Genomic DNA, 24,818 nt, shown 5'->3' on the forward strand with positions numbered 1-24,818 from the left:
CGCTTTTCAAAACAGTTTTCTTTTCTTTCACGTTTAGAAAAGGTTCAACGAGAAGAACTCCTGCACACGGTCTCGCTTACTGCTGCAGTATTATGAGTTCATAAGGTTTCTGTCTGTCTGACTTTCATCAGGTTTACAGGCAGCATCACAGCACTGAGACTGTACACACATAGGAGCTGCTTCAATCATCCAATAACTATCACAGGTCCAAGTTAACAAGAAAAAAATACTCATTTGGAGAGTTTGGGTTTATATGGATGTTGCTATAATATAAAATCTATTAATATTATCACCTTTGTGTCCCTTTGTCTTCTTCTCACATATTGAGGTGTGCAAAGATTTTTTTGCAATTTAGAAAAGTATAAAATTTCAAGCCCAGCCAATAAAACTTTGTCAGAATAATCACAGCTTGCTTTATGCCGGAGCTTTCAACCACATCTCACTGTCTTAGAATAGAAAACAGGAAACAGTCTTTAGCTCACCAGATATAGCAGATAAAAGCAGAACAAGAATACGACACATATGAAAATAAACGTATAACAGAAACAGCTGAAGGGAAAGTTGAGTCGATCACGAGATGCAACTGAAACATCTCGACCCTCAAAGTCTAAAGATCGCAAATTTCTGGAAGGACGGTTTCAAAGTGAAAGTTTCTTCTTCTGGGATTTTACTGATTTTACAGATTTTTCGAGGCTCTATTTCTGCACTTTTTTTTTTGCTTTCTGTTTCTTTCTCTTGCTCCGCTTTCCGTCTCTTTTCTCTCCATCTCGTCGTCGGTAATTAAGCGGGCAGATTTTATGCTTTTTGGTCTGACAATAGCGGCTCCTGAGGCAGGCGAATCAATGCCAGGGCTCACTGTCAAGGAGCTGCCAGATAACACACACACACACACACACACACACACACACACACTGTAGGCTTGTGGTAATTAAAGTATTTAACATGAGACAAAATGCATGTCAATTAAATATAGATGTACACTTTGTACACGCATATTAATGAGTAGAAAAGTCCTTGATCTCTGCTCCAAAGTCTTTGTGCTGTTTTGATGCAACTTCACAACGTCTTCAAAGACAAAGCAGTGACTTCCTGTAGTCGAGCAGCTGTCAGTCACTGTCACTGTTATTTTTCTCTCTCCGTCTCTTCACAGTAACACTTGTCTTACATTAGCGTCTCTGCACGCCACACTCCAGCAGTGGAAATCAAAAAGGAGAGTGGCGTCAGTCACCCCCCCCCCCCCCCCCCCCGATGTCCGGCTACATCAGAACATTTGTACTGTTGCTAGGAGACGCGAAACCCCTCGGACCAGTCTGGTTGTTGGCTGCGGGCTCTAAGCAGCTCGACGGTGAAAGCACCTCACAAAGATGCTAAATACCTCAGTGTTTCCGTGCTGCGTTCAAGGACGCTTCAAACATCTGGGGCATGAAAACAGCAGCAGTCTTCACAATGTCAGGGTTTTACTCTTTTGTTTGTCTCTGGGTGACCTTGAATCTGACGAATCTGCTGGAAACTGTGTCATGGCATGAAAAGATAAAAGAACTAAGAAAAAGGTGATTTTTGTTTTTTTACAGAAATAAATACCACAAAAACCAGAGTGTTGCTGTGTGGAAGGAAAAACTGAAGATTTGGAGAATGATCAACAATCAGAGCTGCTACTCAAACCTTCGTGCGTCATGACAGCAGAAAGCTGCAGCTGCATCAAAAATACATTCACAATACAAGTAAAGAGCTTCAAACACCTGCAAGTTTTAAATTATATTCTTATTTTTGTGAAGTTTTTTTTTGTCTTGTTGCTGTTTAAGGTTGATTTTGATGTGTCATTTTATTTTTAAATGTGTGTGCTGGAGGCTGGTCATCATGTGACAAGCTCTCATTGGACGGCTGATGAGGGTTCAGCGTTCTTGCAGAGTATATAGTATAAAGTATATAAACACACACAGCAGTGACGTCATGTTTCAGCGCGTCAAGCAGGGCTGCAACTTATTATTTTCTTTACCAATTAATCTGCTGATCATTTTGTTGATTAATCCTTTAATTGTTTTGTTTATGAAATGTCAGAAAATGAATGAAAAAATCCTGTTTTAATTTTCCAAGAGTCAAGGGTGACGTTTTAAATGTCTTATTTTGTCCAACCCCCCCCCCCAAATAATCAATTTATTATAATGAATGACAATGAAAAGAATTAAATCATCACATTTACGAAGCTGAAACCTGCAAACGTTTTGGCATATTTGCTTAAAATAATTATTCAACTACCAAGATTATTGCTTTCCAACTAATCGATTCATTAATTAATCGTTGCAGCTGCAGCTTGTCAGATAATCACTTTATAATTCAATCAAAGTGAACAAAATGAAACAAGCTAGCATACAGCCATGCTAAGCTAAACGCTAACATGCTCACAATGATAAAGCTGCATGTTGGTGTTGAACAGGTATAATGTTTTGTTCTTGTGTTTGTTTGTCTGTTATTGAATATTTTCATTATCAATTAATCTCCTGATTGTTTTCCAGATGTGTGGATTAATCTATTAATCTATGAAATGGCATTCGTAACTTCTCAGAGGCCACAGTGATGTCATCAGTTTGCTTGTTTGTCCGACTAACCGTCCAAAAATATTAAGATGATCACAATTAACTGTCATATATGAAAAAAGGAAAAACAGCAAATCTTTACATCTGAGAAGCTGAAACCATCGAAGGTTTGACATTTTAATCAAATATCAAAGATAAAGTTGAAGATTCATTTTCCAGTCGCTGCAGCTCTTGCGTCAAATCCTCGTTGTGAAAAGTGAAGCCTGTCAAAGAGTCACTTTATCCCTGCAACAAAAGGAAAAACACCTGAAAAACCAACCAAAAAAAAAAAAAAAAAAAAATACAAAAGGAGAATATTTCAGGAATGTGGGTCAGCCGTCGGATAAAAGACACAAACGCTCCGGGTGGCATTTGAAGCGGCGAGCTGCTTCAGTCTGTATTTATAATCCGATATCGCTCTGCTGGATTTTATTGTGTGGAAACTGAGGTCATTTCACAGTGTTAGTTACCTGAGGGAACCTGACATTTAAATGGGGCCTCCTCGTTATCGCTCGCTCTCTCTCGCTCGCAATCTCTCATCCTCATCCTCCCGACGCACCGATTCTATGATTCTATCCGCTGACTTTTCTCCTCTTTATCCTTCATCCATTTCTCCATCCATCCAGCTTTCCTGTCGTTTCCTCTCTTTCTCTTTTTGCTCTGTATAAACCTGCCGTCAGTCACCACGGATTGAAGACTCTCCACCTGGCAACCAGGTAAATGCAGAGAGGATGATGATGAAAAAAAGCCTCTTTTTCCAACTGAATAATTGATTTAAAAGATACTTTGAGGTGAATCAGTCTCCAGAGCGGATATGAAATCACAGCCAGTAAAACACTAAAGTTAATAAATGTGATAAATGTTTCACTGTCGACACCTGAGCAGTTTTTATATGAACTCTGTGTTTCTTGGAGCGCTGAGGTAGTTTGTTTTCGTGGCTTCAAGTCATTTTTCATTAATATGCAAATGGAGACAGAGAGGAGCCGCCTGTGGTCTGAGGAGGATTATGTTGATTCTCAGGTATTTTTTTTTTACTTTCAAGTGTTCACAACAAACAGGAAGACAGTCGGTGACCATGGCGATACATCATGTATGTGTTTGTCAGACAAAAACCGGATGAGTCTGATTGGCTCTCAGATAACTGCATACAAGTAACAAAGATGTTTTATATGACGTTGCATGTTAATGTGACACCTACAAATGTATGGACACAATGGTTTGGATCACTATTTATGTATTTTATCTGTGAAAAAGGCCAGATTTAAATATGTGCTTATATCTGCTTCCCTGTATTAAACAGGTTAGTAATGTGTGTAAACCTGTCACAACTCACCCCTGAGGACTTTTTAAGCCTTTCTGATGTGGTTTGGACTAAGTTTAAGGTAGAAAACTGTCTGTTAGAAACTGTTTGGAAGTCAAATAGAGCTTCGCTGGCTCCTGTGAGCAAATGGTGACAAAATGGCGGCCTTACTGTCAGTGTTTTTATTTATTTGATTCTTCTGTAGCTCCTGCACATCTGCCTTAAAACAGCTGCTTAGCTCAGGCTCAGTGTAGAATTTGATGAAGTGAAGGCTATATATTATTGGTTGCTCCTTCTGGTCGATGTTATTGTTGTAAAATGGTTAAATGTGATATGTTAGTATTTTTGAATGACTAAGGTTGTTTATATAGTATATATATTATTGTTTGTGTTATATAAGAGTGTTCATGTATGCAGTGGAGCGGAGAAGACTAAACAAAACAAGCTTAAAACAGTTGAAGTTACTGCTAAAGTATATTTTGGGAAGCTGTTTACAGCAGCAGTAAAAGAGTGTAAGTTTTAATACACAGATTTTACAGCAATATTTGATAACTTAATGATTACTGGTAAATATAACAACAGATTAGTGTGTAGAAGTTATACATTGCTGCTATAGCATTAACCGGTGACAGTTCATCATTGTTGTGTTGTTATTGGATGAATTGTTAAATTTATGATTCAAGTCTAAAAGAGAGAGAGAAGATGAAATTTGTTAAATAAAAAACAGAGAACAGCCTGCTGAACAAACACAACTAACGTCTCCCGTCTCTGCTTCCCGGTATTAAACAGGAAAGCAGCACGTCGTCTGCATACAGGTAACTCAGGCCTGAGACCTGTAACATCAACATACTACTGTGTTAAATGTGATGCGCTAAAATATAAACAGTAAATAACTATCAACTTGTTAACTGAATGTTGACATATTAGCATGCTAATGTTAGCTCGCTGATAGCAGCTTCAGGCTACATTAGCTGCTAGTAGCATAACACACCTGAATCCCTGACTGAGCTGTCTGCGGTTGACTTGCATTGTGGGTAATGTAGGCTCCATCCTTACAGTCCTCCTATGATGGAATAATACGACCTGTCCCTCAGTTTTCTGTGTGCAGTTTGATAAAAAACACAACTTTACAACAAATGAGCTCAATAGAGACTCAAACTATTAAAGTCTTCAAGACCAGGACCACAAGATGAGAGGATGGAGGACCTGCCAGAGTTCAGACTGGACTTCACTGCTGCACATTTATGACAATTTTTGATGAATCCAACTATGTAGACACATATTTACAACGTCTGGCAAGACATCCTTGTTGCATGTCATACCCATCTGTCTCCCCTTGTTTCCTGTTGGCCTCTTTACCAGTAACTGTCCAATAAAGAGAAAACTACCCCAAAAAATGAATAAACAGTGTCTGATAGCCTTTCACATAACTGTTACCCATGTTTCCTGTCTCTCTACACTTTAAACTGTCAAATAAAGGCCCCCAAATAATCTGAAAAACAAGATTAGTGCAATTTCTGCTGCCAAACAAATGTATTTTCTGGTGATTATTATTGCTAGTGTAACTGTTTGACTACTTTAATATTCATCCAACAGGGAAATGTCAGGTAGGCTAATTTTCACCACTACTATTTAACAGATAAAAAAAAAATTATGAAAGCTTTCAAAATAAAAGTGTAATCAGTGGCGAATGAGCCTGCATGGCACAAAGAGATTAAGATGCAAACATGATAGCATTTTTTTTTAAAAAGTGAATGTTAAAACAAAGCTGCCAGTAATCCTGTTTCTAGAGAGAGATGTCACAGAAAAGCTCTAATGAGAACAGCTGGATCTGACGTGCCGCTGCTTCCTGTGGTGTCAAACGTGTCATCAAACGTCGCTGCGTGTTATCCTTTCGCTGAGGATCTTTTTTTTTTTTCAGTCGTGTGATCAAAGTCAAAGCTCTCCTTTCAACACCAGCTTATCTAACAATCCAACCCGCAGAAATAGTACACTTCTAATTAAAAAAAAAAAAAAAAAGGCCTCAGGCTGCATAATTCAAAATGTGTTCTACATAACAGTGGTGGGAAGATACTGGTGTCAATGTGGAAGTTTTCCAGCTGTAACCATTCTTCAACAGATCTGTGAATCTCACAGTTAAAAATTCACTTACAGGAGGAAGAAACGTTTAGTTTTGATGACAAAATGAAACCAGAATCACACAGAAAGCTGCAGTTTGTGTGTTGATGGTGTTTTATTACTGTATGAAAATCAAAAAGGTGGTTGTTGTGATTTTGGACCGTATTGTTTTAATGACACTGGTTGCTTTAAACACCAGATGGAGGTACGTCCAGGTGTATAAACCATGTGTACATCGCCCTCAATGGTCGCCATCTTGGCTACGTAGCGGAAGGGGAGGGACCACTTTTCAAACTGGAAATGGCGGCCGGGTACGTTGTAATAACGGTGAACATCGCCACGTTATACAAATGTAAGTTATACATGTGTTTTTTAGCACTAAGCACCACTATACTGATGTTGGATATAAGCCATCAGTGTGTTTTTTGGGTTAACGATAACGCGAATGCTAACGCTAGCTAATGCTAATTTGCGATCGTCATTTCTGGTAAGTGCACAACGGCTCTGTTTGATTTGAGACGACACTACCCTGTCAAAATTTGCGCACTACGCCAGTAATATATAGTGTACATAGTGTACTACATAAAAGTGTACTAACAGAAGTATGTGGCATTTCTGCATTTCTGCAACTTGTCCAGAAAAAAATACTATATGTCATGTCTGGGTGACACATAAAGTGTAAAGAGGAGTCAAAGACGTTGGTGTTTGGACAGTGAGAAGATAATATTCAGAGAGACTTTAGTAAGAAAATCAACCTGAAACAATAAAAGTGAGGTCAGAGTGAGATGTGTAAAACAGAAAAATGTATTTGCACAGATTTAAAAGTGGATATATTCTGCTTTTTGTGGTTTTCTGTTATTTATATCCTGTTCTGATGTTAAACAGGGTCAAAGTTCCAAAACTTGAAGTGAACATATGTAGAAAAGCTGCCTGCAAGTCAAAAGTCAGGGCTTCAACCTGCTCTGAACACTTCGTTTACTTCCTCCTCCTGATGACATCAGATTGTTCGCACATGCCCGTTTGTTCTGTAGCCTTGGTTGCTAAGGTGGTTGCTAAGGTGTGTCCATGTGTTGTCCACTCTCATATTTCAGATGTGATTCAGCTCCAACATGTACGGATGGATTTGAGAAGTTGACATTTGGAGTAAAGAAGGAGAAAAAGAAGTGAAATCCTGCTACTATAGTTTGTTTACGTAGCCTCCGGAGCCGGAGGAAGCTTCCTGAAGGTGACCAATCAGAACAGAGTGGGCTCATCAGGACGCGGGCCTTAAAGAGACAGGAGCTAAAACGGTATGTTTCAGACAGAGGCTGAACTGAGGGGCTGCATAAAGGACCAGTAGAAGATAAATAAGGGGTTTTAAACTGGAAATCATGCAAAGATATTCCAGTAGAGCCCCAGAATATAAATATAGAGCTGGAAATGTGCAGAACATGTCCTTTAAATCTGACAAACAGTGTTTCAGTGTTTTAGTTGTGAGCTAACAGAGTTTCACTCATCCATCCAGGACTTTATTGACTTCTCTTTGACAAACAAGCTGAGGTTCATACTCATCCAACAGAATTGATTACTGCGGTTTTGATGCTCATAACGTAAACAACCTCTTTGCACTAAATCAGATCCTCTTTGTCCGATATCATTTACATCAAAGACACATTAAATAAGCCGCTCGTGTCGTCTGTGCACGAATGTCAGTGAGTCAGATTCCTGTCTTCTTATTTTTCACTTTGATACTGTGAGTCTGCAGAGAAGCAGCTCAGTGTCTGTGGAGGATTAAACGTGAAGAAAGCTCACCCTGCCTGTTTCCATGGCTCTCGGTCTCAGTCAGTTTGTACAGAAATGTGGGGTCATGATACAAGCTTCTGTAACCAGCAGCTGAATCATAAGCTCTTAGTAATGTAACTCGCTTGTGTATAACTGTATTTCTGTTTGTATTGATACACTGTGTTAGCTGCCTGAAAGAAAACATTTTTTTTATTTGAAATTTAGACATTTTTAACATTTTTTGAGCAGTTTGAACCATAATGTGTTCCATTGCCAGTAACAGAGACATTTGAAAGCTCTGAGTTTGGCTCTATGGTTCAGTTTCTGTTAGTTTTTACACTCAAAAAACTCCTAATGTTGTCAATGGTTGCGGAGCGCGAGTGTAGCTGAGACAGGATGAGCCGGCAGCAGCCAACACTGTGATGGCAAAACATACAGATTCACTATCTATTAACTCTCATCTCTCTCAAAGATCAATGTACAAAACCGTTCAGCTGGCAGCCGGCACTCAGCGTCACTTTCACCGGTTCAACAAACGTCGCCCAGCGGCAGATCATATCAGCTGTCAGTAATTAACATTAATTCTCTGAGTAACTTGATGACAAAGTTAAACTTGGCTGTCATCAGATTAAAGTGCTCTCTGCAAGCTGGCGTCTGCTCCGCTGAAGATTGTTTATGATGTAAAAGAGGCTTCACTCTGTAACACCTGCTGTTTGACTTTCTGTAGTTTCAACAGTTCAAACAGAGTGAGACTCATTCAGAAGTACTCAGAGCCTTTACTGCAGTAAAAGTACATAAGTATTATGAGCTTGATGTAGTTAAAGTATTGCAGTAAAAGTACATAAGTATTATGAGCTTGATGTAGTTAAAGTATTGCAGTAAAAGTACATAAGTATTATGAGCTTGATGTAGTTAAAGTATTGCAGTAAAAGTAGTGGTTTGGTCCCTCTGACTGATATATTATTATATATGACATCATTAGATTATTAATAGTGAAGCATCAGTGTTAGAGCAGCATGTTACTGTTGTAGCTGCTGGAGGTGGAGCTAGTTTACACTACTTTATATACAGTTAGCTAGTTTAGTCCAGTGGTTCCCAACCTAGGGGTCGGGCCCCTCCAAAGGGTCAGCAGATAAATCTGAGGGGTGGTGAGATGATTAATGGGAGAGGAAAGAAGAAAAAACAAAGTTCTGATACACAAATCTGTTTTCAGTTTTTGGACTTTTTCTCTAATCTTTGATTTTTGCTGAAATATTGGATCATTTGAACATTTATTGAAATGAAAGCATGTGAGAAGTTTAGAGGGAAAAATCACTATTTGGTGGAGCTGTTAACAACTCATAGACATGTGAAATGTGACCCCGACTACACACTGCTTTTTGTAAGACGTCAAAAGCCAAAAAGGTTGGAAACCACTGGTTTCATCTTTAACAATGTGTTGTATTTTAAAAGCTTGTTATATTATCCATTGTGTTAAATCTTCATCTGAAAAGTAACTAAAGCTGTCAAATAAATGTAGTGGAGTAGAAAGTACAATATTTCCCTCTGAAATGTAGGAAGTAGCATCACATGGTACTTGAGTAAATGTACTTATCCAATATTAAAGAACTAATCTCTACTTAAAACGATAGACAGCTACAACAGAATATCTTCTATGTTTTGTCTCATGATCAGCAACATCCTTCATTCCTGCAGTGTGAATATACAGAATATTAACAGACAGTCTGATTTGAACTCTGCAGCTGTCAGTGTCAAACTGTCCTTGAGCAAGATGTGCAAAAAAGTCTGTAAATGTCGGCTGTACTTACGTCTCAGAGGGACAGTAGAAACAAATAAAGTAATTAAGGCGTGTGTAAACAAAGCTGTCACCATATGTCTGCTCTTCCCTCCGTGTCCTTGAGGGAAACTATGAACTCAGAACACTTTCAGCAAAGTGAGAGAACGTAGTGAATGTGAATGAAACAACACAGACTCCTGGACAGGAACATGTATGTGGACATGTTGTTGTGTGAACTACAAACTTCTTCACAAGCCTGTTATTAGCTATGACAGCTCAGCTTTTAATAAGAAAAATAATAAAAAATGACACAAGATGAAGCCAACAAAAGATGCATCCAATGGCAACCTCCAAAACCAAAAAGCACAAAAGACGCTGCTCATCTAGAGAACCTTGAACAATCAATATTTCTGTTCATTTATTTGTTTATTGGTATTTATAATCTTGAGATTTATCTTGTTATATCGTCTCTGGAACAGCTGTGTGTGTTTTTGAAACAGATTTATCTGTCATTCTCCTGCTCTCATTTATAAATAAAGATATAAAATTTTTAAAAAAGAAACAGAAAACAGAAAAAAACATTATATTCTCTGTTCACATCTGATTATCCTCCAAACTGAAGTGAGACAAGGAACAAAGAATAATAATAATAACAGGAGTAAAATCCATTAATATGAACTGTCGTCAGTATCTTTATGACTCTCTCATCTATCTGTTCATATAAAGAGACGAAGTCAAGTCAGAACTGTTGCAAAGTAGGAAAAACCTCATTAAAAATCACCAAATTAACATTCGTTTATAAAAATCCAACCTTGGAAAGGCTGAAGGAGAGACTACAGAAGCCAGACAGGAAGTGATGTCATGACTTTGGGTCTCTATACCTACGGTGGCCCTGAAGTGCACATCACAACGACAAATCACAAAACACAACCGCAAAAGCAGAAAACACAACAACATTAACTTCTACCGGAAAAGGTAGAACCTGCTATCGACAAAGCTTGTTGCTGATTGGAGGCTCCTCTATTGACAAGCTGATTGGACGGACGCACTGTCTGTCTTTTTAACGGGAAGCCTACCTTTTCCAGTGGAAGTTAATGTTGTTGTGTCCTCTGCTTTTGCGGTTGAGTTTGTTATTAGGGACCAAGCCCAAAAGGCAGAGGACCCTATTGTTTTTCTTGTGTTTGTTTCTTTCTTTCTTTCTTTCTTTCTTTATTATTACGCCACTTAAACCCTTAATTTGACACCCTAAACATGCTCAAAAACTCACCAAATTTGGCACGCACATCAGGTCTGGTGAAAAATGTGATAAAATGTAAAAATTAACCCCCAAAGTGCCAAAATGTGCTCTCTAGCGCCAACTACGTAACTATAATGGCCACCACAGCCCGTAGGAATGTCATAGAGAGATCGAACCAAAACTCAATTATTCGTCTCATCAAGACCTACAAATCATACACGGACACCCCTGACCTAAATCCAACAGGAAGTCTGCAATTAGCCTTTCAAAAACAATTTTGTCCCCCGAACAATCGCTATCCACACTTCTAAGAAATATCCCTCATTTTAAAAAGCAAAATCATCTGATCCCGACGGGCCAGAGTGCGAGGTCCCGACCAACGCTGCTCACAGCTTTAATTTGCTGTTGTGTTTTCCTATTTGTCGTTGCGATTTGCACTTCAGCGCCACCGTACTATACAGACCGTCCTGTGTTGAAAACCAGTGGACATACTGACACTTGTACTGGTGGTTGCGTCTCCTCTGGACTCTTCTTCCATCAGCAGAGTCTGTTTATGGCTGTGAAACCTTTCATTAAACTTTTCTAATTAATATTAAAACCAGTCGGTTTTTCAGCATCAAAGTATCGATCACTGAGCTATCGATCAGCTCGCTGTGATGAAATCAGCACAGGAAGCAGGAAATACTTCTCCCTCTGCTTCATGTGTGTTAAGAAAGTGTAAAAAAAATTTACTTTTTACACTTTTAGCTCTTTTTTTTTTTCAACACACTCACATCAGAGAAAAAGCAGCATTTTGTGACTGTTTTGAAAACTTAAAGCAGCCTCCTCCTGCACGTCTCAGGGGGGAAACCCAAATACCTAATTACACTGCTTGTAGAGTTACACAGTGACTGCGAGGGAGAAGAAGAAGAAGAAGAAGAAGAAGAAAACACACCTCAGGGTTGGATTGTCTCAGCACAAACACTCAGAGAGAAAGAAAACACAAGACTCTGCTGCTTTAATTCCTTTTCATCTCCTTTCTCTTTTCCCCTCTCGCAGCGCTTCGACCTTGAGCTCCTCCGAGTGAAGGAATAACGGCGGCGCAGAGGTCTTTTGTCATGTTGCGACCGCAGCCGTCATCCCTTCAGCCCTCAGCAGGAAGCCTGTATTTCCTTCAGCCTCGACACGGATCTGTGGACGCTACGCCCTACGCTGTGATTAAGACGAGTGTCGGTGAAGTGGAATAATGTTATGTATGATATCGTTGCCTCCCGCTCCGCCTCGAGGACACGGATCATGTTGTTTTTTTTTCCTTCCTGTTCCATTTCATTAGCTTTTACAGTCTGTTTACAGGTACGCTGCGGCGCTAATGCAACGCAGGTGAAGGGTCCCAACCCTCCATTTGGGATGTTCGGATCATCCACAATCATGTGATTAGTCAGATAACCTGAAACTGTTCACTGAAAGCACCACAGGCGTCATTTTATAGTAAACGTGAGGGATTTTTGTGCTTCAGATTCAGATATTCTTCAATTTTACATGACAGAAAGTTAAAAAAAAGACACTTTATTCATTTATTTTATTTATAATTAACACTGATATGATGTGAATGTCTGCAGCAGGTCAATGTTAGACATGAAAAAGAAATAAATTGTTGGGTTTATTGTTGTAAAGAGAGAATTCTGTGTTGGAGTTTTTATATTAAAAGCTTTTTAATCAGCAGTAAAAGCTGCTCTCAGTGATCACAAAGACTGGAGAGACTGAAACTCTGCAATGAGGAACATGAGAAATCTGATTAAAATATTCTACAAAATAATTAACTGAATTACAATCAGGTTTTTAATATTCAACTGATAACACCGAGTGACCTGAAGTTCTTAAACCAAAACATCTGATTTCCTCCAAATCTGCTTCACTGTAGTCAGACATCATTTAATTTACCTTAACGAGTTCATGATGTAGCTTCACAGTTAAAGAACAGTTAAAACAAGAGTTATAATTCATTGTTGTTTGCAGCAAAACACAAACAAACAGGATGTAAATAATCAGTCACACAATCAATCTTCCAATATGAACATCAGAGATTACTGGGTTATTGTCTCAGATTAATGTATTGAACTAAATTTAAGTGACTACATTTTAAAAGGTCATCGGGACCTTTGGATGGAAGCATAAAAATCATCCATCGTTCTTCATCAGCTGATCAGTAACATCCAATCATGTTCATGCAGGTAAACAGTGCAGCCGTTCTAACAGCATCACTGTTAGTTTCATCCTCTTCGTTTCCTGCTTCGATTCTTTGTAGATGTTTAAATTATGGATCATTTTTCTTTTCAGTTCAGTTCAAACATTCACAGCTTGTGTAGTTCCTTCATTTTTTCACATCACTGTTTATTTCACTCCAGTAGTAAATCAGTAAGTGAACACGTCACCTTGCTTTACGCTTTTTCAACCAAATCTGTTGATCCATCTGCTAATAATGAAAAAAAAAAAAACCTCCAGCAGATGATTATTTTGTCTTCTGTCTTCTCTTTACTGCGTTTCCATCTTTTGTCTTCTTGTCTTAACTTTATCTTCTTAATTTTGTAATTTTGAGTTTCCTGCTTTTGTTTTGTCTGTCAAAGCACTTTGTAAACTCTGTTTCTAGAGCTGCTATATACAGAAAGTTATTGTTATAGAAATCTGGAGCTGGTTAGTTACGGACGTCTTACGCAAAAAGATTTAATGACAAACACAAACTCGATCGGCCAAGGAGATAGCAGATATGATTCAAAGTACCGGAGTAGATCCAGAGAAACGTTACAGCAGATGTGAAGGACGGTTAAAGAGCACAACATGCAGAACCTGCAGAGACACTGAGAGAGATGCACTTTGACCCCAGAAACCACAGCTGTCTGCCTTCTCTCTGTTCATGATCCTATATATGAAAATTCCTTCACACTTATTATTATTATTATTATTAGACTTGCAAATGACCAAATCAACCAGAACCCAGTAAACATGCTGAGTTCTTCTACTTAATTGTCCTGCTGTGTTTCTATAAATTTAGGAAATAAAACATATACAGACATTATATTCTGAATGTGTTTATCTGAACGTTGAAGCTACCTGATGTTCACTGGTTCCTCAGTAGAATTTAAAAAACACAGTTCAGCTGGTTTGAACACCGTGAGGTCGTACAGCTTGAGCTGCAGGATTTCTTTAACACAGCGGGTTTAACCTCTCAGCAGGACTGTTTTTCTGAGCGGCGTGTTAGTTAAAGGACGGACTGGATCAACACGCTCTCAGCAGCGCTCCTGAATCTGCCACGCAGCTGTAATGAAGCTCTCGTGGCTCCAAAAAGTATCATAAAGGCTCATTAAAGTGTAAACCGCAAACGCCTCTTTTGTGTCATGAAACGTCTAATTAGGAGGTTTTGAGGAAGCTCAATTAAAAGTCCTGTTTTCACTGTTCTAATTATCGTCACCTTGCTGTGTTTTATTTATTTATTTATTTTTTTGTTGAGTGACAGCAGCTCAAACGCAGCCTTAATGATCTCGTCAGCGGTAAATAAATATCCCTCAGCCTTCGGATGCAAAGCCAGAACAGAAACAGGAAGTGCGAGGCCCCCGTGACCTCAACTCGGGCGGATCGTTAGCGGCAACAGGCGGGCCGACATCAACCCGCGGTGAAAATCTTCCATTTACAGAATCAATTCCTCACGCTCGGGGCCTCTCTGTGGATTCATTGATCATCACATCACATGGACGAGCTGGTCTCAAGTGCGGAGCATGAAGGCTGAAGGCCGTCATGCTCTTGTGCCGCATTGATTGGCTGCGAGTCGGTGTTATACGATTACAAGGCTCCCAACTCTTGAAGGTGAGCACCACAAAATGAGCAGTAATTCCCCGTATCCACCAGGCTTCCAACAACAGAAGCATTCATCAAGGTCTGCTGATGAAACCCACAGACAGACGGGGTTTGAGAGCGAATAAAGCAGGCTGACATGTCTGGTTTGTAGATGTCACTAAATCCTTGACTTGAGGATTGTTTTAAAATGAAAGCTGGCAGCACATCCACTTTAGTCTGTTTTCTCTTTTAGTCACAGAGGAGGAAAGCTCCAGTAAAAATCTGCTCCAAGGCCAGCAGAGATGGACAGTCTGCTTCACCGTCGATTACAGCAGAACAATTTACTGTCAGAAGAAGGAAAAACTGTAGTCTTAAATGTGAACAAATAACCTGCCACACACTAAGCTAGTTCTCAGTGTGACATGAAAGGAAAAAACAGAGTGTAATGTTTGCTTTAATAAATAAGCTGATGCTAATGTTTTAATTTAACAACCTACTGTACATATAAACACTTAATTTCTAATCATGAAATTTATATTTTCATCATTTTGTCTCCATCTTTGTCGCTAAACAAGGACTGGATTTTTTTGTTGAACCACTTTGAGATTATTTTGTGTGTGTTCAGTCATGATAATTACCCTGTTAGCTAGTGATGCTAACAAACCTGTTCCCTGTTAATGTTTACTACCCTGTTAGCTAGTGATGCTAACAAACCTGTTCTCTGTTAATGTTTACTACCCTGTTAGCGCTTCATGCTACCTAATTAGCTGCTTATACAACCCTTTTAGTTCATTGTGACCCTCATGTTGACTAATGTTTTGGCTGCTCATGCTAACCTGTCAGCCTGTAAGCTATACTAACAAAACTGTTAGCTCATGCTAATTACTGTGTTAATAGTTAATAGTTAATGGTGCTAGTGTTGCCTGCTCATGCTAACTACCTTGTAATATATTTATAGTACTTACATTGTGCTTCACTGATACACAAAGCAATGATAAGAGAATAAATATCTGACAGTACAATTAAAAGGTAGGATAAGAAAGAAAAACTAATCAAAAGCCAATTTATAAAAAGTGCATTTAAAATTGATTTCAAAGAGGACATGATTAACTGTTAGCTAGTCACGCTAACTTACACATTAGTTGCTTATGCTACCTAGCTGTTAGCTGCTTAAAGCAACTACCTTGCACAAATAAACACGCCCACACCCCACACAACCCTGCAGGAAGCTGCTGCGTTGTTGGATTTAGTGTGAATGCAGAGCTTCTTCCTGTCCGCTGTGGCCTCTCTGCTCTGTGTGTGTGTGTGCAGCTCAGCCCCGGCCTCGGTCAAACAGACACACAGACCTGCTGCTCTTTATACATCCATGACACAGAGACAGAGAGCAGAGATGTAACCTGGTCGCTACGTCACGAGTCCCGACCTCACAACCCTGCGCTGTTATTGGCTGAGAGCTACACACCCACTGCCCAAAGGTTGATGCCCAGAAACATCCTGAACACAACAAAATAATGAGAAAATAAGAAAATACAGGCAGAGTCTCTGCAGATAAATACATCACCACACACTTCTAGTGGGTCATAAGTGATGATTGAGAGGGATTATTTTTGTATGAGTCTATACATTGTTCTTTATGAAAATGCTGAAGAGTTTAACATCAGAGAAAAAATCCAATTATTTCAACTAATCAGATTACTACTAAAGCATTCAGATTTATTATCTATGAGCAGACTGATGCAATCAAGTTACTGTAACTTAAAATCAATTATAATCATTACATCCTTAAATTAACATTATTTGTGTGACAGTGTTTCACTGCATTACATTCATGTATATGTTCTGTATAATATGTTTTATTTAAAGGTGACTGAAGTGGCAGTTTTGATCCAGGATCAGCTGTTCTTTCCCCCTGCAGCTTCACAGCTCTTGAAACAATAAGACTCTCCGGTTATTGAACCTCCTCCTCTCCTCCCTCGCTGTGACCTTGTTGAGGCGATCGCCGGCCTGCGTCGATCCTTGCCGCCTTTAAATATTTATGATCATGCAGAGCGACGGCGGCCTGTAGCCTCAAATCCTTAAGGGAGGGGAGCCTATGAATCTGATTTCAGGGGGGGCTCCATGTGCACTATATACTTTTTCATTATTTGCGGATCACGCGGAGGCGGAGGTCAGCCGAGGTCGGGTGAGGAGGCCGAGAGAGACGAAATTAATTCCAATTACTTTGGACACCTATGCAGATCTGGCCTCTGGGTGCAGCGTACAGTATGTCAGCAGTGTGAGACACATCACCCGTCGCAGGAGGATGGATCGCTCTAATTTAAATATTGTCAGTCATCGCCGCCTCTCTGCCAGACCTCTCTCACTTCTTCTTTTGTCCGCCGATCCTCCGTTTCGCCGAACCATGCGCTCGGTTACATTTCCCCCCCGTTTTTTTTTCTTGGAGGGTAATTTTCTTTACTCGGGAAGCGACACACAATTAGTTTTGGGATGATGAGCTATTCTGAGCTTTCCATGACCCCGGACGATATCTAATCAATTTAGAGATGTTTTCTTTTTTCTTTTAATTAATTAAAAGGAGATCAAAGAGTCGAGATAGAAGCTTTCTGCCGTTCTGCCGCAGAATGATTTCAGCAGCGCTTTTTAAATGAAGATGAAACATTCACACACACACACACACATTTCTATATAGACACTCTTATCATGAACTCATAAAATTCACTTGCACACTCTAACACACCAGACCTCCTCCTCTCCAAACATGCAGCCTCATGTTTATTTATGATATGCCAATACGAAGCACTTCAAAGGATTGTCCAGCCCTGAGAATAAAAAAAAAAAAAAAAAAAAAAAAAAGAAACACCCTCCCCGAGGTGTTCAGCCAGCGTCTGTAAATTAGACCCATAACTCTCCAGAAGAAACCGGCGGCTGCACTCAACTCTCAGTCCTTCAAAACCCCGAAGTGGACGCAGAGAGAAGACAAGAAGCTCATCACCACGGCGATCTCTTTGTTGTTAATGCCAGTCTTGATGCAAGCGTGATGTCAGCAGCGTCTGGAGCTTCGACTCTGCGAGAACTTCACACAGAAAACCTGTTTCACCAGCAACTAACTGCTACGACTAAAACCTTCAGTCTGGAGACAGAAATAATCTACCTGCATGAGTTCAAGCTTATTTTATACCATTTATAATAAAGTAGGGATGAATATGAACCTCAGTACTTTTTGAGTGTCAGTGGAAAAACTGTCAAACATCAAATTTCGAGAGTTTTATTCTTTCCAAAGGTAATGTTACTAGTGTTTGAAAGATTATATGTTGAATTAAATCAAAAGTTTGCAAATTTTAGATTCGTGTACAGCTTCTTGTGTTTAGACAACTTTTAACAATTTGTCTCCACATTCAAAATTGGTTTGTTTGTCCGTTCTGGGCTACTGTAGAAACATGGCGGGACGAGGACCTGCTCCCTCTGTAGATATTAAGGGCTCATTCTAAGGTAACGAAAACACACAATTCTTATTTTCAGGTGTTTATACACTATTAAAAACATGCTTATGAATATTATATTTAATTTCTGCCAGTAGATCCCCTAAATCTTATAAACTGGTTCTTCAAAATCTCCTTATTTATCTTCTTTATGCAGCCCCTCAGTTCAGCCTCTGTCTGAAACAGGCCGTTTTAGCTCCTGTCTCTTTAAGGCCCCGCCTCCTGATGAGCCCACTCTGTTCTGATTGGTCAGCTTCAGGAAGCTTCCTCCGGCTCTGGAGGCTACGTAAACAAACTATAGTAGCAGGATTTCACTTCTTTTTCTCCTTTACTCCAAATGTCAACTTCTCAAATCCATCCGTACATGTTGGAGCTGAACAACGCATGGAAACACCTTAGCAACCACCTTAGCAACCAAGGTTACTGAACGGACAGCCGAATGTGTAAACAATCAGACGTCATCAGGAGGAGGAAGTAGAGATAATATTGCAAACGAAGCCCTGACTTTTGACTTACAGGCAGCATACGTTCACCTCAAGTTTTGGAGGTTTGATCATGTTGAACATCCGACACCAGAGCAGGATATAAATAACAGAAAACCACAAACAGCATTCAGTTAGACAGCACAGGCAGAAAGGTGCAATTGTCTAAGAGATGTTTTGCTTTGTAGGAGTTTTTCTGGAAGTTCAAGTGTCAACACGTGATGGTGGGAATCTCAGACTAAATATTTCCCTTCATCATTTTCCTGCTGAGAGTAAAAATGAAAGTAACGTATTTCTAGAAGCCGACGTGTTGCAAAAAACATCAACAGAGTGCAGCAGCAGCAGCAGCAGGTCTGCGCAGTTTGCTGCAGGCTTTAACCCAGAACGTCTGACAGCGCTGCGAGTCGAGACATTTATAGCTCGAGCCACCCGCCGGGAATCCAGACGCCACATCAGCTCGCTATCAGCACCTCGACTACGCCTTCCACACGATCACAACACGTCCTCTCCGTCACCGCTAAGAACCCGAGAGCAGCTGCTGCACCGAACGACAAACTAAAACAGTTTGTATATTCATGTACCTCGCTGCTGTTTGTGTATGCAGGAGGGGGGGAGTCGGTGTTTTTCTGGCTGTTGTCTCTCTGCAGACGCCAGAACAAACAGTCACTGCTCGCTTCGCCCTGCAGCCGACTGCATTTGCATCGTGGCCTCGGCGCACGCCGCTATCAGCACGAATCAGCTCCCCCCCCCGACTGAGAGAAGCTGCTGAAAATAAGCTCAGGTAAGCAGTTCAGAGCAGGGGGGCTTCCTGTTGATTCATCCTGACGTTCAGATCATTTACATTCAGGCTTTTTACTAGTTTAGATGACTGACTTTCATCTGGAGTCACTGACAACAGAACTGGACTAAACAGTCGAGACTTTTCTATCACTGTTAACCAAAATAAATCAATTTAATTATCAAAGAATTCATTTAAAACACAGCTGATCTGACTGTTCATTCTTGGTTCTGTACATGAGATTTGTTGATGATAAGAAAAATGCCAGTCATACCCTTTAAACCTGTAAAAACTATCCTCAAAAGTACACAATGATGAGCCTCACTAGTCCTTCAACGTTAATTAATCACAAGCATTATGAAAGTAAAGTTTGATCATGTCTGTGATTGTTTTAATTAGCGGGTGTGATCATTATCTTCTGACTGTGATCTTGTGTATCTGAAACAGTTGAACAACTTGTCCAAGCAGCTTCATTATAACTGATGATTATTCATATTAAATTAGCGGTTACAAAGTAAACGTCTGTCGTTCTGTCATCTGTGGATTTAAACCTGCATTAACGGATGTTTTGTCCTCTAGTTTTAAGTTGATATGTTGAACTTTGTTAGCAAACAGTTGATTATTTCCACATCCAGCAGTTACGGAGCAACATTATCATTCATTGATAATATCAATAATTACTTGTGGCGTTCCTCAGGGTTCTATTCTGGGTCCGTTTATTCTTTCAGTCTGGTTAAAGCTGCTTGACATTATGTTGTTTGTCCACTTATTTTCAGAGGAATAATCTGTAAACTCAACTTCTGTCATATTATCAGCTTATAAAGTACTTGTTGCTAACATGTTAGCAAACAGTTGCTTATTTCCACGTCCAGCAGTTACGGAGCATTATTATCATTCATGTGGAGTCGTGTTTCTGTCCACCTGGTGAATGTGAGTCCAATATTCACTCTCTTTTAGCTTCTGTTTTTACTCTCTACCAACTCCTGAGGGAAATATCTGGCTCTTTAGCTGCTAAATGCTCCACTATGTTCACCAGCTAGTCTACAGCTAACTGTGTCTGTTTGGTGCTGAGCAGGTAGTGTACAGTGGTTTTTTACTAGAGATGTGCAGAGGGCCCAGTATTTGTATTTGTATCTGTATTTGTTGAGGCAGCAAAACTATTTGTATTCAAATAAAAGTGGAAAGACGTTTAAAAATCCTGTTTTTGTTTTTATTACGCTTTTAATTTTAGAAAATTAAAGTGTTACAATAAGTCTTCATGAAGCTTGTGTCAGCTTTATCTCTGGGGAACACCCCCAACTCCAGGAGTGATGCCCAAATAAGGAAATGTGCGTCATGTAGCAGGTGGATGTGACTCCCCTCGTTGAGACCTGCTGATAGACGTCACAGCGGAGCAGAGGAGAGACACTGAGATAGTGATGTAAGTGATCTGCCTGCTGGTATTTGACATGTTTTTTTTTCTTTCTGAAAACAAATAATTTTTAAAATATTTGTATGAAACAAATATTTGTAAACCCCCACTATTTGTGCTTTGCCGAATAACGTATTACGTAATAATGTATTCAGGCACACCCCTACTTTTTACAGCTTTTTCTCTGAAAACAGCTGCCTGCTGCGGCCCAAAACGACGCTATGAGATGCTGAGAGTGAACCAGAACAGTAAAAGTTGCAGCCGGACAGATAAACAATGAGCTGAAACTCACTATAAAGCTGCAGAGTCTCTGTAGGTTCATCACTACGAGCCAGAACCAACACATTACACACTGACAGTGACTGAAGTTATGAAGAATATAGATTATAGATGCTTTAAAGCCTTGTTTGAAACAAATCTGTGGTGCAGTAAATGACATTTCTTAAAAGCATTTTTCCTTAAATCACATATAATATTTCTTAATTTTAGTGCTGCAATCATCTTGTGTCAAGGCAAGAAGTGTTTCTAGAGGTTATTTTGGTTAAAACAGATTAAAATATTCTTTCTGCACTGGCAGATTTTAATTTAACGAGGTTTGTCGTGCTCAAATTCTCCAATAAAGACAGAAATGACTTGTTAATGTGGAGATTTTACTTTACATTCCAGCAGAGATCCCAAAGTTTCTAAAGGAAACAAACATGTCAGGCTGAATTTTAGTGGAAATGTGTCTAAAATGATGCACAAAGACACCCAGAATATTTCCATGATGTGGAGTCTCAGTTTGAATATTTCACTCAGTATAAACATCAGGCAGCTTCAGTGAAGAGCTGGAGGACGAGGATGCGGAATATTTTGATTTTGTCAGACAGTTTGGAAATCATTAACCTTTTCAACATCTTCTGTTGCAAACAAATCAGCCTTTATGGTTTTTAATAGATCCTGAACTGAACTGGAAGTCCATGTTGAATCATGTTAACCCCAGAATACCATATATATGAAATATTTATGATTATTTCAGCTGTCTGACCTCATTCTGTCAATAATCCAAGAAGTTAAGAATCAGCCAAGAAACACACTTTCAAAACCCCCAAAAACCTTAAAAAAACTGAACAGTTTGCTTCATGTAGAGGAGTGAACGTCTCCCAGACTGAACATCTGGACATTTAAATCAATGACATTTAAAAAACGTCATCAAGAGAGAAAATTTTACTGGTTACAGATTTTTTTTAAAAAGGAGTTTTTGCTGAACAACTCAGTTTTTCTGAAGAGACAAAATCAGCTTTTTAAAGAAATCAAAGTGAGCTCTGATATGTTTTTTGGTGCATTTTTATTCCTATTCAACACATAAAAGATATAAGCTCAGTACGAGCTCTGATCTAGAACACAGGAGATAACAGTTGGTTGGTGTTTTTGAAACTTTATGTTGGAGTTTTGATTGGGATTGTATCTGTCGTCAGGCTTTGTTAGAGATGAGCACTTCCTGGTTTCACTCTCTGAGTTTCAATAGGTGGATCGCTGATTGTTGCTTTGCTGTGAAAATCTGAAAGGGGCGGGTTCAGCCCAGACACTTCCTGGTATTAAATACACAAGCTGTACTGAAGCGTCAGCCCTCATTGTGTAAAGACCTGTGAGTCTACCTGTGTGAGTCCACCGAGAGAGGACACCAAATGGCGAGTCCCTGTCTACTATCTATTCACGTAGCTTACCTCTCTCACCATGTGCTACAAACACATCCCTGAGACTCTCATTCCACTCAGAAAAGCCTCTTCTACTCAGTCCTCCTTTACTTTTGGTCCATGGAAGTGTCAATCAGCTACAAACAGAATTTATCCACTTGCTAATATGACAGACATTCAGGTTGCCTGTTGGCAAACTTAAGCAGAAATGAGGCTAGCAGCTCCAGGCTACATTAGCCGCTACTAGCATAACACACCACAATCTGTACAGTTGAGTGAATTGAGTTGCATCGTGGGTAACGTAGGCGTCAGGTTTTGACAAGGAAGAAGAATGTGAGGAATAAAAAGAACGATAGATGTTCATCCTTTTCAAATTTAAACCCAAACTGTGATCTAGCTAATCTAAACCTTTAACTAACCAGACCGTAACCACGGCGATGTTACATCATAACACATATTTATTGTTCGACAGTGATGTGTTCCTACTGATAGGAGCAACTTTTGGAGGAAGATTCGCTCCTTGTTGTTTCTTCCACAGCAGCATAAAAATGAGCAGTAGGTGAATCACTTCAACAAAATGTGATTTATCCTCACAGTTTAATTGCTGGAGACAAAACAGAAAGAAAAAAATCTGACTGAACAGGATCGTTGGACTTGATGAAAACTTGACTGTGTTTCTGAAAACGTCGACCTTTAGGAGAAACATTTTTCATCCGATATCAGACGATAACATCAGACTCAACAAGTGTGAACCTAATGAGGTGACTCAGCTCCAAACTCCCTCGTCCTTTAAATCTGTCATACACACACACACACACACACACACACACACACATTTGCTGTAGTGACTGAAGAGCTCATTAGGCTCTTAGCCACCACGCTTACAGCTGCCCCTGTGTGTGTGTGTGTGTGTGTGTGTGTGTGTGTGTGTGTGTGTGTGCGTGTGCGCTGACAGACAATCAATGCCGTCTGATTGGCTCGTGACCCACCGGCTGCTGGCGGCGCAGGCTCGTTGTCGTGACGGCCTGGCTTAAAAAGGATGCTCGCTCGCTAGAAAATTGGTTTGAGGCAGAAAATCTTGTTTTTGTGTCGCGCGTGTGTGTGTGTGTGTGTGTGTGTGTGTGTGTGTGTGTGTTAAGCAGTGTGTTACAGCCGTCACTTTGACATCTAAAATGAAGGTCTGAGACGACATGTTGACAGATCAAAGTGTCACACTGAGCTCTCGCTGGCTTCACTCTATTTATAGTATGTAAATGTCTTCAGATCCTTTGCTTAAGTAAAAGTACCAATACATGAATGTTCAATGACTCCGTTACAATTAACAGTCCTGCATGAAAACTACCTACTTAAGGAAAAGAACATCTTACGTCGTATTATCGGCTTGACAACCCAGAGTTGAGACCAGGAGGCAGAGCTGCAGTCCTACACGCAAATCATTTAAATCTAAAGTAAACAGAAGAGGATTCATTCATAAAAATCTAATAAAACATAACAACAACACTGCAATAGTACAACAAAATAGGAGAATTAAATGTGGACTCTTAAACATTAGATCTCTGGAAGTGGAGGAGGAGGAATTGCAGCCATTTTCAACTCAAGCCTAATTATCAACCCTAGACTTAAGCTTAATTATAACTCATTTGAAAGTCTTGTTCTTAGTCTTTCACACCCAACCTGGAAAACTTTACAGCCAGTTCTATCCATTATTATTATTTATTACTGTCCTCATGGCCCGTACTCTAATAATAATAGTCTCAGCACTGCGTTTATCTCATTATTAGACTCAGTTGGCTTCTCTCAGAGTGTAAATAAACCCACTCACTGTCTTAATCACACCCTCGACCTTGTTCTGACTTATGGCATCGAGATTGAACATTTGATAGTTTTTCCACAAAATCCTATTTTATCAGATCATTACTTTTGAATTCCTATTACTGGATTACACGCCATTAGATAAAAATGTCTTCACTAGATGTTCTTCTCTATCTGATAGTGCTGTAGCTACATTTAAGGAAGCAATTCCATCAGTATTGAACTCAGTGCCATGTCTCAATACTACAGAGGACTCTTATGCTAATTTTAGTCCCTCCCAATTTGATAATCTTGTTGATAGTGCTGCAGGCTCATTGTGAATAACACTTGAGTCATCACCCCCTTTAAAAAGGAAGATAATAAAACATAAGAGGTTAGCGCCATCGTTTAACTCCCAAACCCGCAAATTAAAGAAATCGTTGTGAAAATCTGAAAGGATTTGGTGGAAGAATCTCACTTAGTCTGGCAAGATAGTCTTAAAACATAAAGGAAGTTCCTCTGTAATACCAGAGCAGCCTATTAGTCATCAGACAGCACTGGTGAAAATTACAAATGAACTCCTAACTGCATCGGACAAAGGACTTCTCTCTGTACTTTTCTTGTTAGA

General features: G+C 39.6%; 1 long non-coding RNA gene and 3 gene segments (V, D, J or C); 2 read left to right on the forward strand and 2 right to left on the reverse strand.

The window, feature by feature from the left end:
• The window catches only part of LOC121913208, an 899,212-nt gene that overhangs the window by 280,992 nt on the left and 593,402 nt on the right, over positions 1-24,818 (forward strand).
• Positions 1-24,818, reverse strand: part of LOC121913212 — a 747,540-nt gene that overhangs the window by 270,389 nt on the left and 452,333 nt on the right.
• LOC121913210 overlaps positions 1-24,818 on the forward strand; it is a 756,822-nt gene that overhangs the window by 266,913 nt on the left and 465,091 nt on the right.
• On the reverse strand, positions 2,687-5,277 carry LOC121913266. Its single transcript, XR_006100274.1, has 3 exons — positions 4,865-5,277; positions 3,044-3,278; positions 2,687-2,819 (listed from the first exon to the last, which is right to left on the reverse strand). It is a non-coding gene; the product is annotated as an uncharacterized LOC121913266 (long non-coding RNA).

This window comes from Thunnus maccoyii, chromosome 15, assembly GCF_910596095.1.
Source record: "Thunnus maccoyii chromosome 15, fThuMac1.1, whole genome shotgun sequence".
NCBI lineage: Eukaryota > Metazoa > Chordata > Actinopteri > Scombriformes > Scombridae > Thunnus > Thunnus maccoyii.